General features: G+C 36.9%; 1 long non-coding RNA gene across 1 annotated transcript in view; it reads right to left on the bottom strand.

Moving 5' to 3' along the window:
* The window catches only part of LOC101900233 (uncharacterized), a 329,862-nt gene that overhangs the window by 129,990 nt on the left and 175,385 nt on the right, over positions 1 to 24,487 (bottom strand). The window contains exons 8-9 of the long non-coding RNA XR_009342681.1: positions 24,069 to 24,104; positions 230 to 484 (exon numbers count right to left, since the gene is read on the bottom strand). This is a non-coding gene — a long non-coding RNA (uncharacterized LOC101900233). The remainder of the gene's footprint in view (positions 1 to 229; positions 485 to 24,068; positions 24,105 to 24,487) is intronic.

The following is a 24,487-nucleotide window of genomic DNA, read 5'->3' as shown; positions in this document are numbered from 1 at the left end:
CTCTCCTGTTGTAAGTCTAATTATTTATGCAGGCTGAAGTGGAAACATTTTGTGTTAAAGTGTGTGAGTGTGGCTCTCTCTTTCTCCGGATTTTCGAAATTGACTCTGTATGTGACTGATATAATTGAGTGACGTGACATAGACGTGGTGGGTGTTTTGCTGGTTTTATTTCGTGTTGTTGGTTGTGTGTTTTTTTTTAAGAAAGTTTTGATTAAATATGCATAATTACCTGGTGTCGTTTAGAAGTTGAAGAAAAATAAGCCAACGGGGTTGTGTGGTTTCTAGTTAAATTGGCAAAAACCCACATTACCTTTGGTGGGTGGGTGTGTGTGTGTGTGTGGGAATGTGTTCCATGTTTCCGCTTTACTCTCATACATGAGCTCATTCGTGACATTTTAAGGAGGGAATTAAAGCGTATTTCCTTTATGATGTTGCAAATCTAAACATAACATCTTTTTGTTGTTATTGTTGTTGTCGTTGGGTGCTGAAATGGCAAGAAAATCGTGGAAAATAGTAAATGGGATTTGTTTTTTAGTTGAGGAAGTATTTTGAGATTATTCTTTTAAAATAACTTTAATAAAATCTGAAATGCGAATGAATGTGTCAAACTATATTGAGATGTCCGATATGAAAACCTAGAAGTTCCGCACATCAGATTGGCATTTCCATACACAACTTATGAAATCTTTGATCATAAACTAGAGAATTTAAGCATTAGTGCTTGTCCCTTAGTACTTGCGGAAAACTGCATACCAAATTTCAGATTAACAACATAAGAAGTTTCAGGACTCTAGTTTCTAAAGTACAATAGTTGGTGCCTTTTCAAGCACTAAAGCTAATTGAAATTTCCGAATTTTTGCTCTAATTACAAAATTTTGACATTTAGAATGATTTTTTTAATAACTTCTATGATTATGAACCTTTTCAGTAAGAATGCTCATACATACTGTCGCTTTTGGACCCAATTTAATAGAAGTGGCTCTTAAGATAATATCCAGAATTCCAGTTCTACGTCTTTCGAATTGGATATCATTGTTTTCATTTAAGTAATCAAAACGTGCAATTTTTTAAATCTAAATTCTCATAAAGAAAACTAAATAAATTTTTGCAGTTAATTTCAGAATTCTATCTATATGAACACAATATTTTGAACAATTTAGCACGAATTTCATAAAATTTAACAGTATGCCAGAACACATTTCAATATTAAATTACATGAAATATTTCCAATTCAAGGTACCGGATTTGGGGCTTAAGAACGGATATTTTCAGTAAACCTGCTAATGACCTACATGCGAAACTCTTAGCTCTATGTAAAGAATTTCGGGTTTGAGAAAACAAATCTTTTTTAGGATTTTATTGTAAACAATTGGTACTACAGAGTACAGGTGAGATAAACAACTGCAACAAAGTCAAACATCTTGTTTTAAATTTTAAAGAATGCAAGCAAAACATGTCGGAAATAGCATCAAATTTTAGGATAAGTTTAGATTTGTTCGAATTGGACACGTTTGGCATGAACGGATTCAAACTGCCATAAAACCGTCACACGCTACCCAAATGTTACTCTGCGGTATTTTGGGCCATTCCCGCCGAAGCGCTTACTTGAGGTGATCGACACTTTGGTATTTTTTAGTGCCAACCTTGCTTTCCAAAATACTCCAGACATAATAGTTCAACGGACTGGTATCCGGAGATTTTGGTGACCATTTATAACCATTCTTGGGTGGCGCGTGCTGATTGCGAAGGTGCTTAGTTCTTTTGGGATGTCCAGGGTCTGCGGTCAAAATGTTTGCGTACCCAAGGCCGTAATACACCCACCAGAATATTTTCGCCATAATATTCGGCATATATTCTGATGCCACGGTCGATTAATACGAGCGGAGAGCGACTATTGGCTGTTATGGCGGCCATCACCACACACCATCACTTTTTTTTTTTTTTTTTTTTTTTTTTTTTTTTTTTTAGACGTAATGGTAGCATGCTACCAATAGTGGTCCTACACAGGAACCAATACCCCGGGACCGCTTTCGCATTACTTCGGGGTACAGTTCATTGACTGGTCTATGCCTTCATATTTTATCTACTCCCCCATCCACATTTTCATACTATGATTAGGGGTTCGCTCGTTGTCTTCTCTCGTGAAGACTTTTCGCCGTCATTATATCTTGGATATAATGAGTATATTTCACCCATTGTTCTTCTGATTCCAGCATTCCTATTACTGTTGCTTTTAAAGAGCTATTATTGTTGACACATATTCTATGTGCAAGCCGTTTGCTTTCATTGTACTCACATCTGAAGACTGTGTGTTCTACGGTGTCTTCATATAGTCCACAAGCTGTACAAATTGGATTTTCTTTAATATGAAACCTATGTAAGTATGTGGCAAAATTTCCATGTCCGCTAAATATTTGGGACAGGAAGAAATTAAGTTCTCCGTGGTTTCGTTTTGTCCATGTTTCTATAAATGGGATTAATTCGAATGTATGTCGTCCTTTTGGGCAGTTTTCCCAGCTTTCTTGCCATTTTTGGCTTAATATGCGTCTAGCTTCCATCTTTATTTGCTGCAGCTCTTGGCTACTATGAATGCATGACAGGCATTTCCGACGGTCGTAAACATATTTTCTCTCCTCAAATTGCTGGATTATTGGTGGTATGCCAGATAATACCGACAGTGCTGCGGTGGACACTGTTCGGTATGCGGATGTAACTCGAAGTAGACATGCACGGTGTACTTTCTCAATCATATTAGTCAACTTTTTACTGCTCGCAATGGCATCACTAATAACAGGAGCTGCGTACAACATTTGTGCATAAGCAACCGTTATTATCAATCTTCTGACCAGTTGTCCTGGACCTTTCAATTTGGGCATTAGGCGTATTAGTTTGCTTGCTGTTGATAATGCCTTTTCTGCAATTCCTTTAACGTGGGTTTCAAAAGACAGTTTGGAGTCCAAAAATACTCCCAGATATTTCAAACTTTTGCTTATGGTGACCTCATGTCCGTCCACCATTAACTTCGGATTGACGAATGCACGTCTCCTAGTTATTATAATTGCCTCTGTTTTGTGAGCAGCGAGTGATAATCTTTTTGATGTCAGCCACCTGGAGATTCGTGAGAGGCAGTCATTCGCAACTATTTCTATTAGTGGTGTTGTGGGTTGATCGACCAATAGTGCCACATCGTCTGCGTATCCAATAAGCTTTGTACCTTTCGGTAGATTCATATTTAGCAGATCGTCGTACATCAGGTTCCAGAGAAATGGCCCAAGAATAGAACCTTGAGGTACGCCTGATGAGATTTTATAGCTTTGGACTCCTAATATGGTATCAAACAGCAGAATTCTATCTTCTAGATAACTGTCGATCATTTTCACTAGATAATGAGGAATTTGGCGTTTTCTAAGCGTTTGTCGTATTACGTTCCAGTCAGCCGAGTTAAATGCATTTTTAATATTCAGGGTGATAACTGCACAGAAGCGTTTTTGATCCATGGATTTTTTTGATGTTTCTACCACTTCCTTTATAGCATCTACAGTAGACTTTCCTTTAACAAATCCAAACTGCAGGCCAGAGAATCCTCCTCTTCTGTTTATTTCTGCTTCTAGCCTATACAGTAATAATTTTTCTAAAAGCTTTCCACAGGTGTCGAGCATGCAGAGTGGTCTGTAGGACGACGGGTTGTCCAATGGTTTATTGCTTTTTCGGAGTAGTACAAGTTGTTGCTTTTTCCATGCACTTGGAAAAATACCCGTATCGAGACATTTGTTGAAAACATCTAAGAGAAGTTCAGGCCACATGTTTCCAAGAAGTGCGACTACCTCGTTTGGTATTCCATCTGGTCCTGGTGCTTTCTTTGTTTTAAGCTTTTGGCAGGCTTGGCGTACTTCCAGCACGGTAAACCGTGGTGCGTTTTGTTCTTCCTCAAGTGGTATACTTTCTCGTGGTATAGCACTTTTCGGGAATAGTGTGGTTACAATAGTTCGTGCCCACTCTGGATTTTTTATTCCTGGTATACAGTTTCGGTTACCTACCCTTTTCATTACTATCTTGTAAGGAAGACCCCATGGGTCATTTTGAACTTCTTTGAACACCATCACTATGGCCGGTGGTACACACCATCACTACCACCGAAGGTACACATTTTCATCTGACCTCTTTGGCAAATAAACACGATCATTTTGTTTGCTTACAAACTGCTGGACACCGAATGTTTTCGCATCGGAGAAAACCAAATTCGGCAGTTAACAACTTTCGGTCAAGCGAAGCAACTCTTTAGCTCTTTTGAGTCTATTTTCTTTCTGTTGCGGTGTAAGTTATTGGATTTTTTGGAATTTCAATAGCTTTACCCCGAGCTCATTTTTCAATATTTGCCGAATGGATTATTGCGATATTTTCAGTTCGAGTCATTTTGCGGCCACTGCGATGCGGATTTCGACCAAGTCGCTTCTTTATTTTTCGAACCATTTCTGCTGATGTTGCTGTTTTCTCCCATCCACTTCCTTGACGTCGGGCTACGCTACCGGTAACATATCACGGTAACGAGCGATGGTACGAGACACAAAAGATTTATTCACATTTAAATGCTGGAGTGCTCTAACGAAAATCATACTATCACGTTCGAATTCCATCACGAATAACTTTTTTTCTGGGAAATTCTCAACAAAATGGTTTTGTACACTTATAAACAATATCATGAGCTGTCATTGGAATAATTTTAACAGCTGTCGGACGAGTGGTTTAAAAATGATAGCAGTCTGAAGTTGGTTGCAGTTTCTTCATCTCACCTATATATCATATATATGGGAACTATATCTATGTCTGAAACAATTTTCACCTAATTTGAAATACTTGTTTCTGGGATTGTTCATTTGGGTATCCAAACCTTAGCCGACCTCGATAAAATTTGGCAAAGGTATTTCCGAGCTCTATAAGATATCTAGTACCACATATCATATCGAATTTGAGGCACTTAAACAACATATCGGGTGAAACTTATATATGGAATATCAGAACCGATTTTTTCCGAATTCGATGTACTTACTGATAGACTGAATTCGGTCGAATGTGCCAAAATTCAGGTCATTTGGGCTGATATTGGCCATTTGGTGCACTATTAACCCGAAATCGGTTGAAGATATATATGGGAGCTATATCTAAATTTAAACTGATTCTCACCAATTCCAATAGGGTTCGTCCTTGAGCCGAACAAATATTGTTTGGAAAATTTCACCTCAATCGGATCATCTCAATCGGATTATAAATGGTACCTAAATGTCAGACGGGCTGACATCCATGAATCAATTCAGAAAGTGATTGTATGATGATCCTCCTTCTCCATGTTACAAACAAATACACAAAGACATAATACCCTTACCACTATGTGGTTATAGATTATAAAAATCCGAAAGTTTTTACTGAACTATAGTTAAGCCAAAAACAAAAAAAAAAAAAAAAAGAATAATCCATTTTACATCAAATTTTTGGTATCCATTTAATAGTGCCTCATAATTTTGCGGCTTTGATAAGATAACAAAAATTTGTGACGGCCATGTAGGGGAACTCAACATTTAAGTGATTTTTGAAATAGCCGACTTATTTTTATCGTGTGTCCCCATGATGCGTTTCGAACTTAGAGCACTCGGTTTTGTTTCTTTTATTACTTGGTAATGAGTAACATAAGTTAATATTCCTTCCTTCCTTCCTTCGCTTCAGGAGGCTCTAGAATTTTTACTTGGCATAGATTTATATTTAAATGGTCTCCGATTATAATTTCTGAGATATACGTGTCTTATTTCTGTTGTACAAAAGTTATTGTGAATAAAATTTCTCTATTGGTGGATTTTGATCCAGTATATTAAAATGCCGATGCCTGTTAAGTCAAAGCTTAACTAGGCAAATAAATTGTGCCTTAAATTACCATAATTTCCTTTATCACCTCCCCCAGAAACCCTAACCATACCAAATGCATATCATTGTTTCAACTATCAATAACTTTGCAAGAAGAACGCCACCGACAACCAGAAGAGGAAGATTTCAAATTGTCAACATAAATATTTACCTTTTAACCAAGTTTTGTGTGCGTGTTCTAAGGGGGGAGATCTTTACGTGGTTTACCTCCTTTTCCGGTTTGTTTTCGACTACCTACTTTATTTCCGAGTGCCATTTTCATTCGGCTTTGCTAAGTTTGTGTCAATAGAGATTTCCTTTTGTTTTAGTTTCAAGTTTAGCAGTTTTAAGTTCCTCAATTCAACACCAACACCAGAAGCAGCAACAACAACAACAACACCACCGGCAAGCTAGGGCAACAACAGCCATCAACTAAATACCAACTTGTCTTAGAGCAAACACTCCCTACCGCAAAACTAGGGGGGAAAACTATGGTTAGAATATTGCGTGTGCGTTTGTGTGAGTGTGGGTAATGTGGTTGCGGGTGTGTCATTAAATTGTTGTTTCCCCAGCAACCGAATGCAATGAAGATGGTGATAACAAAATGCCACTTTAGTTTCATTCACCGAAGGCGAAGAAAACGAAAATGACGACGACGAGGAGGAAGAAGAAGAACAAAACTTGTTATAGTGTTTTAATTTTCCGGCTATTTAAGTGAAAAGTTTGAAGCTTGTCTTTGTTGTTAGCCCCCACCAGCCCTCTTCATTTCAACTCTTGCTGTGTGTGTCTGTGTACGTCTCTTTTGTAAGAAGATTAAAAAAGTTTCCTCTCAACTCGTTCAACTATGCTTGAAGAAAGTTTATTTTTTTTTGTTAACCTTTTCCCTAACAGTTTCCTTTTCAGCACCCTCCCCCCCATAACATTGAAGTTATTGAAATTGGAATTTTATTTGTCAACAGACACAATTACAATGCTAGCAGCAGAAGCAGCCCGAAACAATTCTGTCAAATGGCACGTAATAAAGGAATTCGCCTTAATTCACCAAAAAAAAGATAGAACTTCCTGTGTAGGAGGAGTTTGCAACACAGTTTCCCTCCGAAAGCAGATTCACACGTGTCACTGTATGTGTTGGCGTGTTTTGTTCGTGTCACTGCATGGCAATGTGTAATTAATGTCAACTGGAGAAAGCTAAAAGTAATTTTTATCGATTTTCAACTTTTTGACAGTTTTAACCATTGAAGCAAACAAAAGCTAATTTTCAAATGGTTGTAGTTAATATTGTCAGTTTTGGGATAGTTGAGAAAAGTTTCGTTTTTTTTTTTAGTTTGAAAAATCCCTTTTTGTTTGTGAAAAATAGCAAAACAACTGTAAACTTTTTCATTAATGTGTGTTGAAATTTTGTTTTCGCTTACTCCTAAGAGGATTGCCGAACAAAGAGACTAGAACAGAGTTTTTAGAGCATTTCAATGTTTGATTTGGCGTTTAGGTCAATTTTTGATAGCATTTTGGGCTAGGTCACGTCGATGAAGGCAGATGGTTTTTAATTCGATATACACCAAGGAGTTTTTGAAAAAAAAAAAAAAAAAAAAAAAAAAAACATATCATATATACATAGAAAAAAGTAGATTTTTTCTAACAACAACAATAACATTACTAATAAGACAACCACACACCCTGTGCATTACCAGTGAATGAGAAGAGAAAACCAACCGAACGGTTTGGCTGTTGTTTCAATTCTAATTTTATTTCTAAAATATGTTCCTTACGTACTACTGAAACTAATCTAACTTAACCTAGTCGCAGCCACACAATTGTTCTTATGTATTCTAATATTGAATGGAGAACATTGCAGGGCTGCTTGACATATCATTCAAGTGGTCTTGTGCATCTACTGAACGCATCAATATCTGTGCGTGTGGGTCATAACCTTTATTATCTCACACATTATCGTATGCGTCAGCGCACAAGATCACCGAATTCTTCACATGTGATATTTTATGGCGGCTGGGAAATATTTAATTTTAGAACATTTATTTGTTATTGCTACATTTTCCGAGCGCCTCAATCGCACTCAAAAGTATGTACAAAGTATTTTGTACATTCTCTCGGGCGGCTTAAATGCGTATGTTAATAGTGGACTGTATTTTTATAAAGTTGAATAAATGTAAACTATAAAATATTTAAATATAAAAATGTGAAAAGAAAACTAACTATACATGCTTAAACAATATAAATATTCAATTAAGTAACTGCTTCCAGGAAACGACTCCATTTCTTTGCCCAATCCTTCTTGCCAATGCCACCACCTTTATCTGCCGGCTTCATTCTCCATACCGCATTCATAGTCCTTCTATGCAGACCGCCATCATTCACGTCGGAAAGGATTACCATTGGCTCCATGGTACGCTCTGCTTCCGTTCTTAAGGTTAATGTTGGTTTGTAATTAATTTCTCTCTGGTAATATACTTCCGGAACCAGAGAAATTTCTTTGGCTTTTTCTACTTCATCGATGCATTCTTTTCCTGCTAATTTTCCACATTCGTCGACAATTTTTGGACCTTTTGTGCGTGGCGGCTTTTCTTCTTTTTTCCGTTCCTCAAAATGAGGACTTGCCGGCGGGAAACACTTCACAATACTTCCTTCTAAACATCGAATCTGTTTTAGATTAACAGCATTATGCCCCTTTCTTTCACTTTCTAGTTGCTTGGGCAGGTCATCTTTCTCAGCTTCCAAGACTTGCCGCGCTCTTTCCGAGCTAGCCAATTTTTCATTGACTTTCTCTAACTTCGTTTTCAGATGTCGCAATTGATCTTTCTGAACACGATGTTTTTCTTCGAATTGTTCATCTTTGGCCCTCAGGTTTTCTTCATATTTGGCGAGCAGATATTTTTCGTGGGCCTTCGCATTTCTCAATATCATTTCACTTTTTTCCACTTCGGTTGTTAGTTGAGAACGCAATTCGATTGCTTGTCCCTGCAGAGATTGTAACTTGTTTTCATTTGCTTGCATTTGTTCGTGCAAACCATCTTCTAATTCTCTGTCGTAATCTTCCTTTGTTTCGACATAGTTAAGTTGTCTGTTTTCTTCCATTTGCTCTTCCCAAGTTAAATAGTCACATTTCAGCGAGAGTGTACATCGTAATGGGGGTTTCATCGAATCTTCGATTTCTTCATCGATGTCCAAGTCTGTGTTATTGCGACTCCGGGTTGCTAAAAGCTTCATTGCTACAACATACACATATCCACATCACAGGACAATGTCTTCATATGGGTTGGAAGATATTTTTGGTGTACCCTCAAGTACCGTCGTAACTGGTTAATTTAGATGGGTTCATTTGTCCTCTTTTCAAAACTTTTTTATATTGCCTTCTTGGCTTTTATCTATTTTTTTTTTAATTTGTTTCTTTTTTATTTTGGACTTTTGCTGTCCTCTTTTCAAATTTGTATATTTTTTATGTGGGACTGTTGTGGTCCTCTTTTTGTTATGTTTTTTTTTTTTTAATTTGTCCCGTGGGTCTTTTTTTTAAATATATATTTTTAAATTTTGCCTTTATGGCTCTTTATAATTTTATCCGTCAACGGATTTTTATTGGTAGCTATTCTCCTCTTTTTTGAAGAATAGCTACTTCTGCTTGTAGTGAGTCTCTTACCACTGGTGGGGGAAAACTCCTACTATTTTCTTTTTGTGGTCGCTAATTCGTTTCACTTTGACAAAAGTGAAGGCTCGATTGACCAATGATTGAGAAGAGAAAACCAACCGAATGGTTAGGCTGTTGATTCAATTCTAATTTTATTTCTAAAATATGTTCCTTACGTACTACTGAAACTAATCTAACTTAACCTAGTCGCAGCCACACAATTGTTCTTATGTATTCTAATATTGAATGGAGAACATTGCAGGGCTGCTTGACATATCATTCAAGTGGTCTTGTGCATCTACTGAACGCATCAATATCTGTGCGTGTGGGTCATAACCTTTATTATCTCACACATTATCGTATGCGTCAGCGCACAAGATCACCGAATTCTTCACATGTGATATTTTATGGCGGCTGGGAAATATTTAATTTTAGAACATTTATTTGTTATTGCTACATTTTCCGAGCGCCTCAATCGCACTCAAAAGTATGTACAAAGTATTTTGTACAACCAGTATGCTAAATAAAATAAGTTTTTTTTTTAAACAACTTGCAAGGAATAATGACTTACTTTTATCATACCCAGTAATGAGAAACGGTGCCACAGAGTGTAAACGTCAGACTACAAAAATTAAGGCCACGGTTTTTAATCTCCGTGCCAGCAATCAAACAAGTAAGAAAAAAACATTAAGTGCGACCGGGCCAATCTTTTAATACACCCTATCATTGAAAAAAGAACAAATGTTTATATAATAGTATTTGAGTTCAAACATGTTCCACTTTAAACAACAATTACCAGTAAGACCGTTTGGATAATGCTTTTAAACTTTAAAAAAAAAAATAAATAAAAAAAAAATAAAATAAACAAGTAAAAAAACATTAAGTTCGGCCGGGCCAAACTTTTAATACCCTCCACCTTAGGGTAAAAGAAACATTAGAAGAAATGTGGCAAAAACCATTAAAATGCCGATTATGGGGAGGTACCGTTATATGGGGGCTATACCAAAACGTGGACCTATAATTACAATGTTTCGCCACCGGAGCTGGAACCCATTATGACCCACAAATACCAATTTTTAGACAAATCAGTGAAAAAATGTGGCAAAAACCATCAAAATACCGAATATCGCGAGGTACCGTTATATGGGGGCTATATCAAATCATGGACCCACGCATGCAATGTTTCGCCACCGAAGCTGGAACCAATTATGACCAACAAAACCAATTATGACCGTTATATGGGGGCTATATCAAATCATGGACCCACGCATGCAATGTTTCGCCACCGAAGCTGGAACCAATTATGACCAACAAATACCAATTTTCGAACAAATCCCTGAAAAAATGTGGCAAAAATCATCAAATTACCGAATATCGGGAGGTACCGTTATATGGGGGCTATACCAAAACGTGGACCTATAATTACAATGTTTCGCCACCGGAGCTGGAACCCATTATGACTAACAAATACCGATTTTCAGACAAATCCGTGAAAAAATGTGGTAAAAAAACTAAAATACTAAATATCGGGAGGTACCTTTATATGGGGGCTATACCACAACGTGGACCTATACATGCAATGTTTTGCCACACGCTCAGGGACCCGCTATGACCTACAAATACCAATTTTAAGACAAATCCGTGAAAAAATGTGGCATAAATCATCAAAATACCGAATATCGGGAGGTACCGTTATATGGGGACTATACCAAATTATGGACCCATACATGCAATGTTCCGCCACCGGAGCTGGAAACCATTATGACCCACAAATACCAATTTTTAGACAAATCGGTAAAAAAAATGTGGTAAAAAAAACTAAAATATTAAATATCGGGAGGTACCGTTATATGGGGACTATACCAGAACGTGGACCGATATATCTCATTTTCAATACCAACCATCCTAGACACAATGCAAATAGCTCTGCTAAATTTTGGAGCTCTACGTCAAATAATGTGGGCTGTATCGTGATTTCAACAGACAGACAGACAGACGGACAGACAGACAGACAGACAGACAGACAGACGGACAGACAGACAGACGGACATCGTTAAATCGACTTAGAATTTTATGCTGATTATGAATATATATACTTTATGGGGTCTAAAACGAATATTTAGGGATGTTACAAACGGAATGACAAAGTTAATATACCCTCCTTTCCAAGGTGGAGGGTATAATAAATAAATAAAAAAGATGTAAGTTTGACCGGGCCGAACTTTGAATACCCTCCACCATTTGGAACGAATTTGACAATTCTCAAAAACAATAAAATACGTTAAAAATTTTGTTAAAATCTTAAATATACTGAATGTAGCTGTTATAAATATTAGCGTCTATACGACGACATGGACCTTCGTAGGTAACATTTGTCATAAGCCATTTGAATATTCAAATGCCAAATTTCAAACAATTCCGGTGAAAAATGTCGCTAAAATCATTAAAATACTGAATATCGGGAGATAGCGTTATACGGGGGCCATACGAAGACGTGGACCAGCACAAAAATTTTTCTGTCTTAGGCTGTAGTATCCATTACGAACTTCAAATACCAAATTTGAAACAATTCCGGTGACTAATGTCACTAAAATCATAAATAAATACCGAATATAGGGAGGTACCGCTATATGGGGGCTATACGAAGACGTGAACCTGCACAGAAAATTTTCTATCTTAGGCTGTACTATCCATTACGAACTTCAAATACCAAATTTGAAACAATTCCGGTGAATAATGTGGCTAAAATCATCAAAATACCGAATATCGGGAGGTACCGTTATATGGCAGAAAGTGGACCGATTTCAATACCAACCATCCCAGACACAATAAAAATTGTTCTGCCAAATTGTGAAGCTCTACGTCAAATAAGGTAGGATGTATCGTGTTTTTAACAGAGAGACGGACAGACAGACGGACATCGTTAAATCGACTTATCATTTTATGCTGATCTTGAATATATATACTTTTATATTAAATTTCCCAAACAATTTGTTTTGTCCAAGGACGAACCCTTCTGAAATTGGCGAGTATTTGTTCAAATTTAGATATAGCTCTCATATATACCTCCAACCGATTTCGGATTAATTGTGCATCAAATGGCCAAAATCAGTCAAAACGACCTGAATTTTGGCACATCCGACCGAATTCAGTCTAGAAGTAAGTACATGAAATTTTTTGCATCCCCTTTTCTCACATGCGTATTGTGCACCCCACAATAATGGAATTTGGCACCAGATAACATATAGAGCGCAAAAATACATCTGTCAAATTTTATCGGGATCGCTTTAAATTTGGATATAGCTGCCATATATATCTTTATCCAATATCATGTTTATTGTGTATTTGATGCCAATATCAGCCAAAGTGGACTGAATTTTGGCACCTCCGACGGAGGTCAGCCTAAAAATAAGTGTTTCAAATTTGATGAAAACGGGTTCAGATATAGCTATAGCTGATGTTTCATCCGATTTGGTGTTAAAGTCTTTCACATGAGTTACATGCACTCTACAACAAAGATATTTGATGCCGGGCATTAGATGCTGCACGAAAATACCTACGAATTTTTTTTTATAGAGATGGGTTCAGGTTTTTTTGTACCTTCGATTTACATCTTCATCCGATTTCATGGTTATTGTCCACCAGTTAATATAAGCCCAAATGGAATAGATTTTTTCATATTCAATTGAATTTTGCCATTTGGTGAAACTGAGTCTGGTATATATCCAAAAAATACTTTTTTATATAATCCTTATCGAAGTCATATCATGCACTACACATCAATTTTATTTTGTACTTGAGTTACAAAAGTCTCCGTCAAATTTGTTCAAAATCGATTCAGAGTTGGATATAGTTCCCAAATTATGACTATTCTATAGCCATGATACGCATTCAAATGAGGTTCATCGTTGGTATGATCTACTTCACATAAATTCCCAATATAATTTTTTTCTGTCACGGGAGCTCTAATAAATACGCATAGTGGTGTAGGATATCATATAGTTGCAGTTCATATTTTGAAAGCTCGTCATAGGGCTAATGACTGATTTCTAGACTTGTGCCATTCTAGTTCGATTAGACGAACTAGTTCCTAATCTAGTTTTGTGGACTGGGGTCGTTTGTATGAAAACGTTGCGTATGAGTGATATGAAATGGAAATTATTATAACACTCATACGTCACAACACTACTGTGTTTTTGAATGTCTTGGCCACGAACTCAGCCACTCAATTTGTCTGTCTGTACATGGCTTACGAAAGAATGAATATGATACATGTATTTTGGTATGTATGGTACATGTTTGGCTTAAAATCGGCTGACCGTAAACTTTCTAGAAAAAATCGGCATTTACAACATTCAATAGTAAATATTGGAAATACCTACCCATCAAAACAGAATGAAATTTATTTTTATGCCCTCCACCGGTATATTAACTTTGTCATTCCGTTACAGACCTAACAAAGTATATATATTCTTGATCGGCGTAAAATACTAAGTCAATTTAGCGATGTCCGTCTGTCTGTTGTAATCACGCTATCTTGCGAAAGAAGTGAGATAGAAAGCTAAAATTTTGTACACATGTTCATTTTTCCAGTAGGCAGGTTAAGTTCGTAAATGGGTCATGTAGGTCTACGTTTTCATATAGCCTCCACATAACCTCTCGATATTCGGTATTTTGACGATTTTAGGTACAATACCCACCGAAATTGTTTGAGATTTCGTATTTGAAGTTCGTAATGGATACTATAGCCTGTGACAGAAAATTGTCTATGCTGGTTTAGGTCTTCGCACAGCTCCGATATAACGGTACCGCCCTATATACGATATTTTGATGATTTTAGCTACACTATTCCCCGTTTATTTCATGTCTCAAATTTGAATATGATAATGGCTTATGACAAACAATGCCTATGTAGGTCCACGTCGTATAGACCCTAATATAACGGCTATATTCGGTATTTTTAAAATTTTTACAAAATTTTTTGAGAATTTTATTTTTTGAAAATTTCCAAATTCGTTCCAAATGGTGGAGGGTATTCAAAGTTCGGCCCGGTCGAACTTCCTGCTTTTTAACTCGTTACTAATTTCCCCAGCTAATGAAGAGATTTTCTTTCTCGTTAACTTTCTAATTTTGAAATTGGCGTGCCATATTATTTTCATTTGGTCATCAGTGCAATACTCTCATCGATCGCTGTTCATATTTAAGCAAATAAACTTTTTTATACCTTCCACCTAATTGTATATCCTTGTTATGTCCCCTATAATTAGTAACCCACTGTTCCGCTGACCATAAAAACACTAAGTCAAATTACCAGTCAAGTAATTGTTTGCCCATAAAAAAATTATTCGCCATAGCCGAGCGAAATAATTATTTTAAGCTTTCCAACTGGTTCTTTCTCTCTCTCTCTCTCTGCGGCAATTTTGTGTGTTAATGCTCTGGCAATTTGAATGGTCGTTTCTGCACTTGTTTGTTTGTTTGTTTGCTTGCTATTTGGTTATCCTCCACTATTATTTTGTCTATCCTTGCTCAAACCCAGCAGGGAAGAGTCAGAAATTTGATTATAATTGTTATTAAAATTTCACTACAGTCAGTCGTCATGCTGTTGAGTTTTTTTTTTTTTGCTATTTTTCCCCGAACTGAAACTGTGTGTGACTTCGTGGTGAGGGTATTTGGAAAGTTGCGTGATTATATTTCATAGAATCCTGGTTTAAACAGAAATACCAAAGAAAAAAAAAGAGCACCTAAACAAATAAAAACAATTCCAGGATAATTTTTGCCTGATTTCATGAGTAGTTTGTTGCATGTTTACTCATTTCTTAATGTATGCTCTTGTTGCTGTATTCTAGGTATGTGTGTGTGTGTGTGTGAGTGTTCACTTGTATTGGGTCGCTGCTCTTTAAGCCTATTATCATCATCAGTGGCAGCAGCAGCAGTAGTAGCATGGGTACAAGTACCTGGTGGCTAGATTTTCACCCAAGCCACTTTAGATTCTATGCATGGCTATGGTCTGGAAATATTTTAATGATTTATTTGCAGAAGTTTTTTTGTTTTTGCTACAACAGCAAACAAGTATGTATAACTATTTAAATATAATGAAATTTATTTAATTGAACAAGTAGCAGCAAAGTGAGAACAATAAACAAACTCAACTAACAAATAAGTCAACAAATACCTGAGAGTTCCATATTATGCAGCACAATGGATGTTGTAGAACTAAATTCGAAAAACTATAACAACTTTCTTCGAATTCAAAATGAATTTTGCAAAGTTCTGTTGCAATGAAAAATATTAATTAGAAAATTTAAATCTGATACTAGAGTACAGTTCCATGGAAAATTGTGTGACAACACAATTATAATTGGGTGCAGGTTTTTTTATACCCTACACCACATAGTGGTAATGGTATTATGTCTTTGTGCAGTAACATGGAGAAGGAAGCGAGACAGACCCATAGTTACTTTTGGGGATCTTCATAGAATCACTTTCTGAGTCGATTTATGCATGTCTGTCTGTCTGTCCATGTATTTTTGTGAACAAAATGCAGGTTGCATTTATTATCCGATTGAGATGAAATTTTTAAAACAATATTTGTTTGGCTCAAGGTATAGCCCCCATATATATCTTCAATCGATTTCGGGTTAATTGTCCACCAAATGGCCAATATCAGTCCAAATTACCTGAATTTTGGCATATGCGACCGAATTCAGTGTAGAAGCAAGTACATCAAATTTTGTGAAAATCGGTTCAGATATTGCTATGGCTCCCATATATGGTTCATCCGATTTGGTGAAAAGGTCCCTCACATTCGTAATATGCACCCCACAAGAATGATATTTGGCACCAGATATTAGATACAGCCCATAAATACCTCCGCCGAATTGTACCAGTTCAGATTTGGATATAGATCCCACAGATTTCAGTTAACTCTGCACCAAATGGCTCATATCTGTCCAAAAACACAGCCTTATCACCAAGACTGGCCTTGTGCAAAATTTCAAGATTCTATTTCTTGAGCCGTTTCGTCTGGGCGTTTTTTCTAGGTCTACTACTACTACTCTGTTGTAATATAGATTCTGCAAGTAATCTAAACTTCTCTATACTCAAAATGATGTAATCGGTATTTAAGCCTCATTGAATTGGAATTGTATGGAAATATTCTATACTGGTCCACATTTTCGTATTGCCCATACTTAATGTAACCTGCAGAAGGATTTTGAAAATTCGAGTCACATTTTTCAAGATCATTACTAGAAATTGCGAATTTGAGGTTCGTAATGGGGTGTACAGGGTTGTCCATATTCGACGGACCCATCTGGCAACGCCATAACTTTTGACAGAGATGTGCGAACTGCGCCTTTTAAGAACACCATTAAGCGTTTATACGAAAAATTTTCGACTGGTAAGGCTCTTTCTAAGCCATATATAAGTCGACCAAGGCGATCGGCCGAGAATATCGCTGCTGTACGAGCCAGTGTTGAGAGGTCCCCAAGAACATCCCAAAAACGCCGTTCTCACCAGTTGGGTATGGCTCGGTCCACTTTACAACGGATTATTCGCATTGATTTGCATTTGTTCCCGTACAAAATTTAATTGACGCAAAGAATGTTGCCTGCGGACAAGCCTCGTCGATTGGAATGGGCCCAAAGGGCCCAAAGGTCCTTCGAATATGGGCAACCCTGTATAAAGGCCCACCTACCACATTGTAGAATAGATGGTTTCGAAACGTAGATTAATTTTCTAAAGTGTTACTTTCTACATCTTGGAGGGTATCATAACTGTGGCCGGCCCAAACTTAATTTTGACAAAAAAAGAGGACATTATAGTACTTCTTAGTAAAGATCTCCTAGACCCTGACTGAGCAATGTTTTTTTAATGTACCCAGCTCACTTATAAACATAGCACTACCATTTACTTCCAACATTTCGAAAAAAAAATACAAAAATTACATTAGCAACTGTCAAATTATTTTAGCACGCCATAACTAAATCATAAATGCTACCAAAATTAGACTAGTGTGATTGCTGCTGCTGCTGTGTGTGTGCTTAAGCAGCAGTCGTTGAGCAAGGACACAAAATGCTTCCTTTACAAAAACAAATAATTTGTCTTTGAACAAAAAACAACAGCGGCGAAGACAAATGAATTGGGGGCCAACTGTAATTTATCCGAGAAACAACAAAACGAAAGACCCTTCATAATTGTTACAAACAATGATTTATGAATGCCATAGCATATTTTGGGAAACATACGTTGAATACCAAGGAAAGGGGAAGAGGGGGGTCGAAAACTTTTGTGAAAGTATTACGATTAACCTTTCAAACGTGACATAATTATCAAGTCATATATCATAAATAAAAACGAAACAACATTAGATTAGTTTTGCCAGACACTTTAGGTTCTAATTATAGTGAGTAACACCAATTAAGTTAGGAATTAGTGAGAGGGAAGTGCTGAAGGGAGAGGAGGTGGTACATATACCATGTTATAGTTGAATATGGACTACAAATCACAAATCAAATCAGTTTCTCTAAAATTGCAAAAAAAAAATTAAATAAATAAAATATGAGCCTAAGCATAAAAAACCACCCCATACTCAGTTCATAGTCTAGAGTTTTATAATTAATGCAATTGAAAGTTTTTAAATGTGAAGTGAAAGGGTTCCTCCCTTCGCTCAACCACAAAATGTGACTTGCGGCACTTATAATTTTCTGAGACATAAAAACCCATATTGAAGTACCTTTAAAATGACCTTACCACCCACCTTTGTTACATCCTTCCGACAAGTACAGGGTGAGATCAAAAAACTGCAACAAAGTCAAAAGCCATAATTTTCCTTTCTTTTAAATTTAATTGAATGGAAGCAAAAAAATGTAGGAAATAGCATCAAATTTTAGAATAAGTTTTGACTTGTTCGAATTGGTCACCAATGGCACGAATTATGACCTTCAAACGGCCAATGAAATGATCACAAGCTGCCCGAATGTTGCTCTGCGGTTTTTTGGTCCGTTCCCGGTGAAGGGCTTGCTTAAGATGATCGACACTTTGATATTTTTTAGTACCAACCTTGCTTTCCAAACTACTCCAGACACAGTAGTCTCACGGATTGGTATCCGGAGATTTTGGTGGCCATTGTGCGCTGGAAATGAACCGAGGAACCTCATTTTGTAAACATGGTTGGGTGGCGCGTGCTGAGTACTGTTGGAATGTCCAAGGTCTGCGGCCAAAATGTTTGCGTGCCAAGGCTTTAATACATCCTCCAGAATATTTTCGCGATGATATTCGGCATTTATTCTCATGTCAATGTCGATTAATACGAGCGGCTGTTATGGCTGCCCACACCATCGCCATGGCCTTGTTCTTGAGTTCTGGTGACCAACCAAAGGTGCACATTTTTAGCTGACCTCTATGGCAAGTAAACTGCTGGACAATGAATGTTTTCTCATCGGAGAATACCAATGGCTTTAAAAGTTCTTGCACTTTTTGGAATTTCAATGGCTTTACCCCGAGCTCATTTTTCAATATTTGCCGAATGCAATATTGCGATATGTTCAGCTCACGAGCCATTTTTCGGCCAGTGCGACGCGGGTTTCGATCAAGTCGCTTTATTACTTTTCGAACCATTTCTGCTGATGTTGCTGTTTTCTTCGGTCCACTTCCTTGATGTCGGGCTGGAGTGCTCTAACGATAGCCACTTGTGGTTTTCTAGCCAAATATAATCACCCTTGAAGTCCACCACGAATACCTTTTTTTCTGGAAAATTCTCACCAAAATGATTTTTTACGCATTTTAACAGCTGTCACTGGAATAATTTTAACAGCCGTCGGAGTGGCTTAGAGATGATTGCAGTCTGAAGTTTGTTGCAGTTTTTTCATCTCACCCTGTATTGTAACACAGCTAAAACCATTTCCATTGCATTTAATCTTGTAATTCCTTGGTGACAGAACCTAACAAAAAAAATTAATTCTAAACAAAAATGTTGCTCATTCAGCATAAACAGAAATGAGAGAAAAAACCCTCAACAATAACATCCACCTTCAGAAAATTGACAACATGACCCTCCCCAACGCCCCGAGCCAATTTTTCTTACACCCACAACAACAATTTTCTGTAATATTCTCACTCACACTTTGCTCCTCCTCCATACCCAAAATAAAGACCATTAGTGGGGAATATGAGGTGGTATGTGTAAAAAATGCTATTGGTATAAAAATACGCATATGTATGTGTTTCCTTTGGTATTAGTATTTGTAATTGTGCGAAAAAAACAACAAAAAATAGGTTTGGTGTGACATCCTTGGTGTGTAAACCTCATCTCCATACACGAATTGTTATGTGTCTGTATACATCTTTCGTTGAAGCAGTAGTTTTTTTACGCTCCTATCCCAACTACCACCATCAGATCATCTCGCCATAGTTTTCGTTGTCGTTGCTTTTGCATCTAAACGTGTGTACGCTCATTTTTTTATTTTTCATTTATTTTATTTTTTTCGAAAACAAATTTTGAGTTGAAAAGTTAAAGTTAAAATCCTCTGGTAATTGGCATGGTTGTATATCCATTTAACGAGCCAGCGTACATGTATCCATAAAAATGCGAATGGTCGCAATGAAATCCCAAAGTAGTTTTCCTCTTTCGTTTAGTGTGTTGTTCAAGTGTAATATTAAAACATATTTAAATATATGTTTGTAACTCATAAAACTGTGAAGTTATTTTTTGTGCGTAAGTGCATTTCAACTAATGGGGGTTTTGAGAAAAATGAGTTGTCAAATTTAAGTTAGTTTGTCGATATACTATGGAAGTTCTGCTTTATAATAAAAATAATTAAGAGGACAATAAATGACAAAAAACGGGATTTTTTACAAATATTTTGCGGATGACTCAGAGATTCAAAAAATGGAATTCCAAACACCAGATTTTTTAAAACTATTTTGCGTCGGATCGCCCTTTTAAGCCCTCCAATGTACTACGGCGGATATGTGGAAGATTGTCATTCCATTTGTAATGGAATAATTTTAAACCATCAAAGTATATATTCTTCTTCAGCGTAAAATTCTGAGTTGTATAGCCGCCTGTTATAATTTACAAAATTTTCGTATGAGGAATCCATTAAAGTACCAATCACTCTGGCACAAACTTGTCTGTATGGGTCCAAGTTTTTTAATATCCCCTTTATAATGATACATATTCCGATCAAATTTTTAATGGAATTGTCTACATTGTCTGACTTGTGGAGTTTTTAGAACATATTAAGCCCCCTTGCAGAAAATAGCCTAGAAAGTTGCAGCCACGTTGCCCTTGGAAAAGCTAAAAATTTGTACTTGAAGGCGGTAGGAGGTATGAATCCCTCTAGGAGGAAATTTTATAGGAGTCGCCGTTTTTGTAATATACCCCAATTAAATCCCTATATTTGGAATTTGAAGATTTTTCTAATACAACCAAATTCAGACAGCTGTCATTTCTAAGCCACTCGTCCGATAGCTGTTAAAATTATCCCAGTGACAGCTCATTATATTATGTACAAGCGTTAGAAAACATTTCGATGACAATTTTCCAGAAAAAAATTTATTCGTGATGGAATTTAAGCATAATCGTTTATATTTGGCTGGAAAACCACAAGTGGCTATCGCTAGAGCACTCCAGCATTTATATGCTAATAAATCTTTTGTGTCTCGTACCATCGGTCGTTATCGTGATACTGGTAGCGTAGCCCGACGTCAAGGAAGTGGACGGAAGAAAACAGCAACATCAGCAGAAATGGTTCGAAAAGTAAAGAAGCTACTTGATCGAAATCCGTGTCGCAGCGCCGAAAATGGCTCGTGAACTGAACATATCGCAATATTCCATTCAGCAAATACTGAAAAATGAGCTCGGGGTAAAGCCATTGAAATTCCAAAAAGTGCAAGAACTTACACCGCAACCCATAGACTCAAAAGAGCTAAAGAGTTGATAGCTTGACCGAAAGTGGTGAACTGCCAAATTTGGTTTTCTCCGATGAGAAAACATTCGTCGTCCAGCTTTTCTAGTTTGTAAACAAACAAAATGATCGTGTTTGCTTGCCAAAGAGGTCAGCTGAAAATGTGCACCTTCGGTTGGCCATCAGAACTCAAGCGCAGGCCATTGCGATGGTGTGGGCCGCCATAACAGCCGATGGTCGTTTTCCGCTCGTATTAGTCGACCGTGGCATCAGAATAAATGCCGAATATTAACGCGAAAATATTCTGGAGGGTGTATTAAAGCCTTGGGCCCGCAAACATTTTGGCCCCAGACCTTGGACATTCCAACATCGCAGCAACATCGCACTCAGCACGCGCCACCTAAGAATGTTTGAAAAATGAGGTTCCTCGCTTCATTTCCAGCGCACAATGGCCACCAATATCTCTATATACCTACCCATTGGACTTTTATTCAAATAATTAAACAAGTAAAAAAGCTGTTCGGCCAGGCTGAACTTTTAATACCCTCCACCATTTGGTGCAAATTTGACAATTTCCAAAAAAAAAAAAAAAAATAATTATAATAAAATAAAATAAAAACCGTTAAAAATTCTGTTAAAATCTTAAAAATACCGAATGCCTATACGACGACGTGGACCTGCATACGCAACTTTTGTCATAAGTTATTACAATATTTAAATGCGAAACTTGAAGAGAAATCTGTTTATAATGTAGCTAAAATCATCAAAACACCGAATATCGGGGTTACCGTTATATGGGGGCTATACGAAGACGTGGACCTGCACTGACAATTTTCTGGCATGGGCTGAAGTATCCATTACGAATTTCACATGCGAAATTTGAAACAATCCCGGTAAATAATGTCGCTAAAATCACCAAAATACCGAATATCGGGGGGTACGGTATATGGGGGCTATACGAAGACGTGGACCTACATGGCCCATTTTCTGTTTTATGCTGCAGCATTTATTACGAACTTCAAATGCCAACTTTGAAACGATTCCGTTAAACAATGTCGCTAGAATCATCAAAATACCGAATATCGGGGGATATGGTATATGGGGGCTATACGAAGTCGTAGACCTACATGGCCCATTTTCTGTTTTATGCTGCAGTATCTATTACGAACTTCAAATACAAAATTTGGAACAATTCCGGTGAATAATGTCGCTAAAATCATCAAAATACCGAATATCGGGAGGTACCGTTATATGGGGGCTATATGATAACTTGGACCTACATGGCCCATTTACGAACTTAACCTGCCTACTGGCAAAATATACATGTGTGCAAAATTTTAGCCTTCTATCTCAATTTGTTCGAAAGATAGCGTGCTTACAACAGACAGACAGACAGACGGACATGGCTAAATCGTCTTAGAATTTTACGCTGATCAAAAACATATACTTTGTTGGGTCTGACATGAGTATTTCGAGAAGTTACAAACGGAATGACAACATTAATATACCCTCTATAGTATGGTGGAGGGTATGAAAAAAATTAAAAATTATGACGTTTGACTGCAGTTTTTTTATCTCATCCTGTTGTCTTTGTGCATTTGTTTGTAAAATGGAGAAAAAACGAGGTCCATTGTTACTTTTGAGGATCTTCATAAAATCACTTTCTGGTGGATTTGTGCATGTCAACTTTGGTCTGCCCGTCCGCCTGTCCATGTATTTTAGTGAACAAAATACAAGTCGCATTTATTATCCGATTGAGATGAAATTTTCCAAACAATATTTATTTGGCCCAAGGACGAACCCTATTGAAATTGGTGAGAATCGGTTCGAATTTAGATATAGCTCCCATATACATCTTCAACCGATTTCGGGTTAATTGTGCACCAAATGGCCAATGTTTGTCTAAATGACCTGAATTTTGGCACTTCCGTCCGTATTCAGTCTAGAAGAAGGTACTACAAATTTGGTGAAAATCAGTTCAGAAAAGCTATGGCTCCTATATGTATATTCTTTCTAAAGTCCCTCGCATCCGTAACATGCACTCCACAAAAATTATATTTGATACGGGACATCAGATACAACTCGATACACCTCTTCCTCTTCGATGTCGGTTCATGTTTTTATATAGCTACGGTTACTGCTCACCATATATGCAATATTAACTCACATTGGATAAATTTCTTTTTATGTAACCGACTTTTTCTATTTGGTGAAACTCTGTCCGGCATATCTATTGCTCCAAAAAAATACTTTTTAATATTATCTTTATCGAAGTCATATCATGTACTATACAACAATGTTAATTGGTACTAGAGATACAAAGGCCTCTGCCAAATTTGTTGAGAATCTGTTCAGGGTTGGATATGGTTCCACAATTGTGATTACTCTGAATCCATGATTCCCATTCAAATAAGGTTCATAGTTGGTATTATCTACTTCCCATAAATTCCCAATATAAATTTGTTTTGTTACTGGAGCTCTGCTAAACACCCATAGTTGTGTAGGGTATCATATAGTCGGCCCCGCCCGACTTTTGACCTTTCCCTACGTGTTTTTATAATAATCCATTTTCCTTTTTACAATTTTACCGCTATGTTTTCTTTTTTAAGTGTTACTCATTTTCTACTCACTTTTCACAGACTGAAGTCACTCCACGTAAATACTTCCTAAAACGAAAAGAAAATAAAAACATTAAATGGTTAGCGATATTTCCAATAAGTCTTTTTTTTGTGATAAGCCAAAACAATATTTTATGATCATGCTTTTCAAAGTCTTACAATATTTATTTCCCTGCTAACATTTCATTTAATGTCCTGTCATCTCAATTGCTTTTTTATCCGCCATGTTCGCCTTTTTCAATTTACGTGTAATCTTTTTTATTGTTTTCCAAACGAACAGACTCACAAATGTCCCGCAAACAGAAGTGGTAAGCGCGGGCCGCTAAAAGTTGAGTACTTTTATGTTGTCACTTAAATGGGACTTAACCACAGACAGGGCCACAGTAATGTCCTTATGTATGGTATATGACATTGTAATAGAATTAACCGAA

The sequence above is a fragment of the Musca domestica genome, unplaced genomic scaffold, assembly GCF_030504385.1.
Source record: "Musca domestica strain aabys unplaced genomic scaffold, Musca_domestica.polishedcontigs.V.1.1 31, whole genome shotgun sequence".
In the NCBI taxonomy this organism is placed as follows: domain Eukaryota; kingdom Metazoa; phylum Arthropoda; class Insecta; order Diptera; family Muscidae; genus Musca; species Musca domestica.
This window is presented reverse-complemented; position numbering and strand designations above follow the sequence as displayed.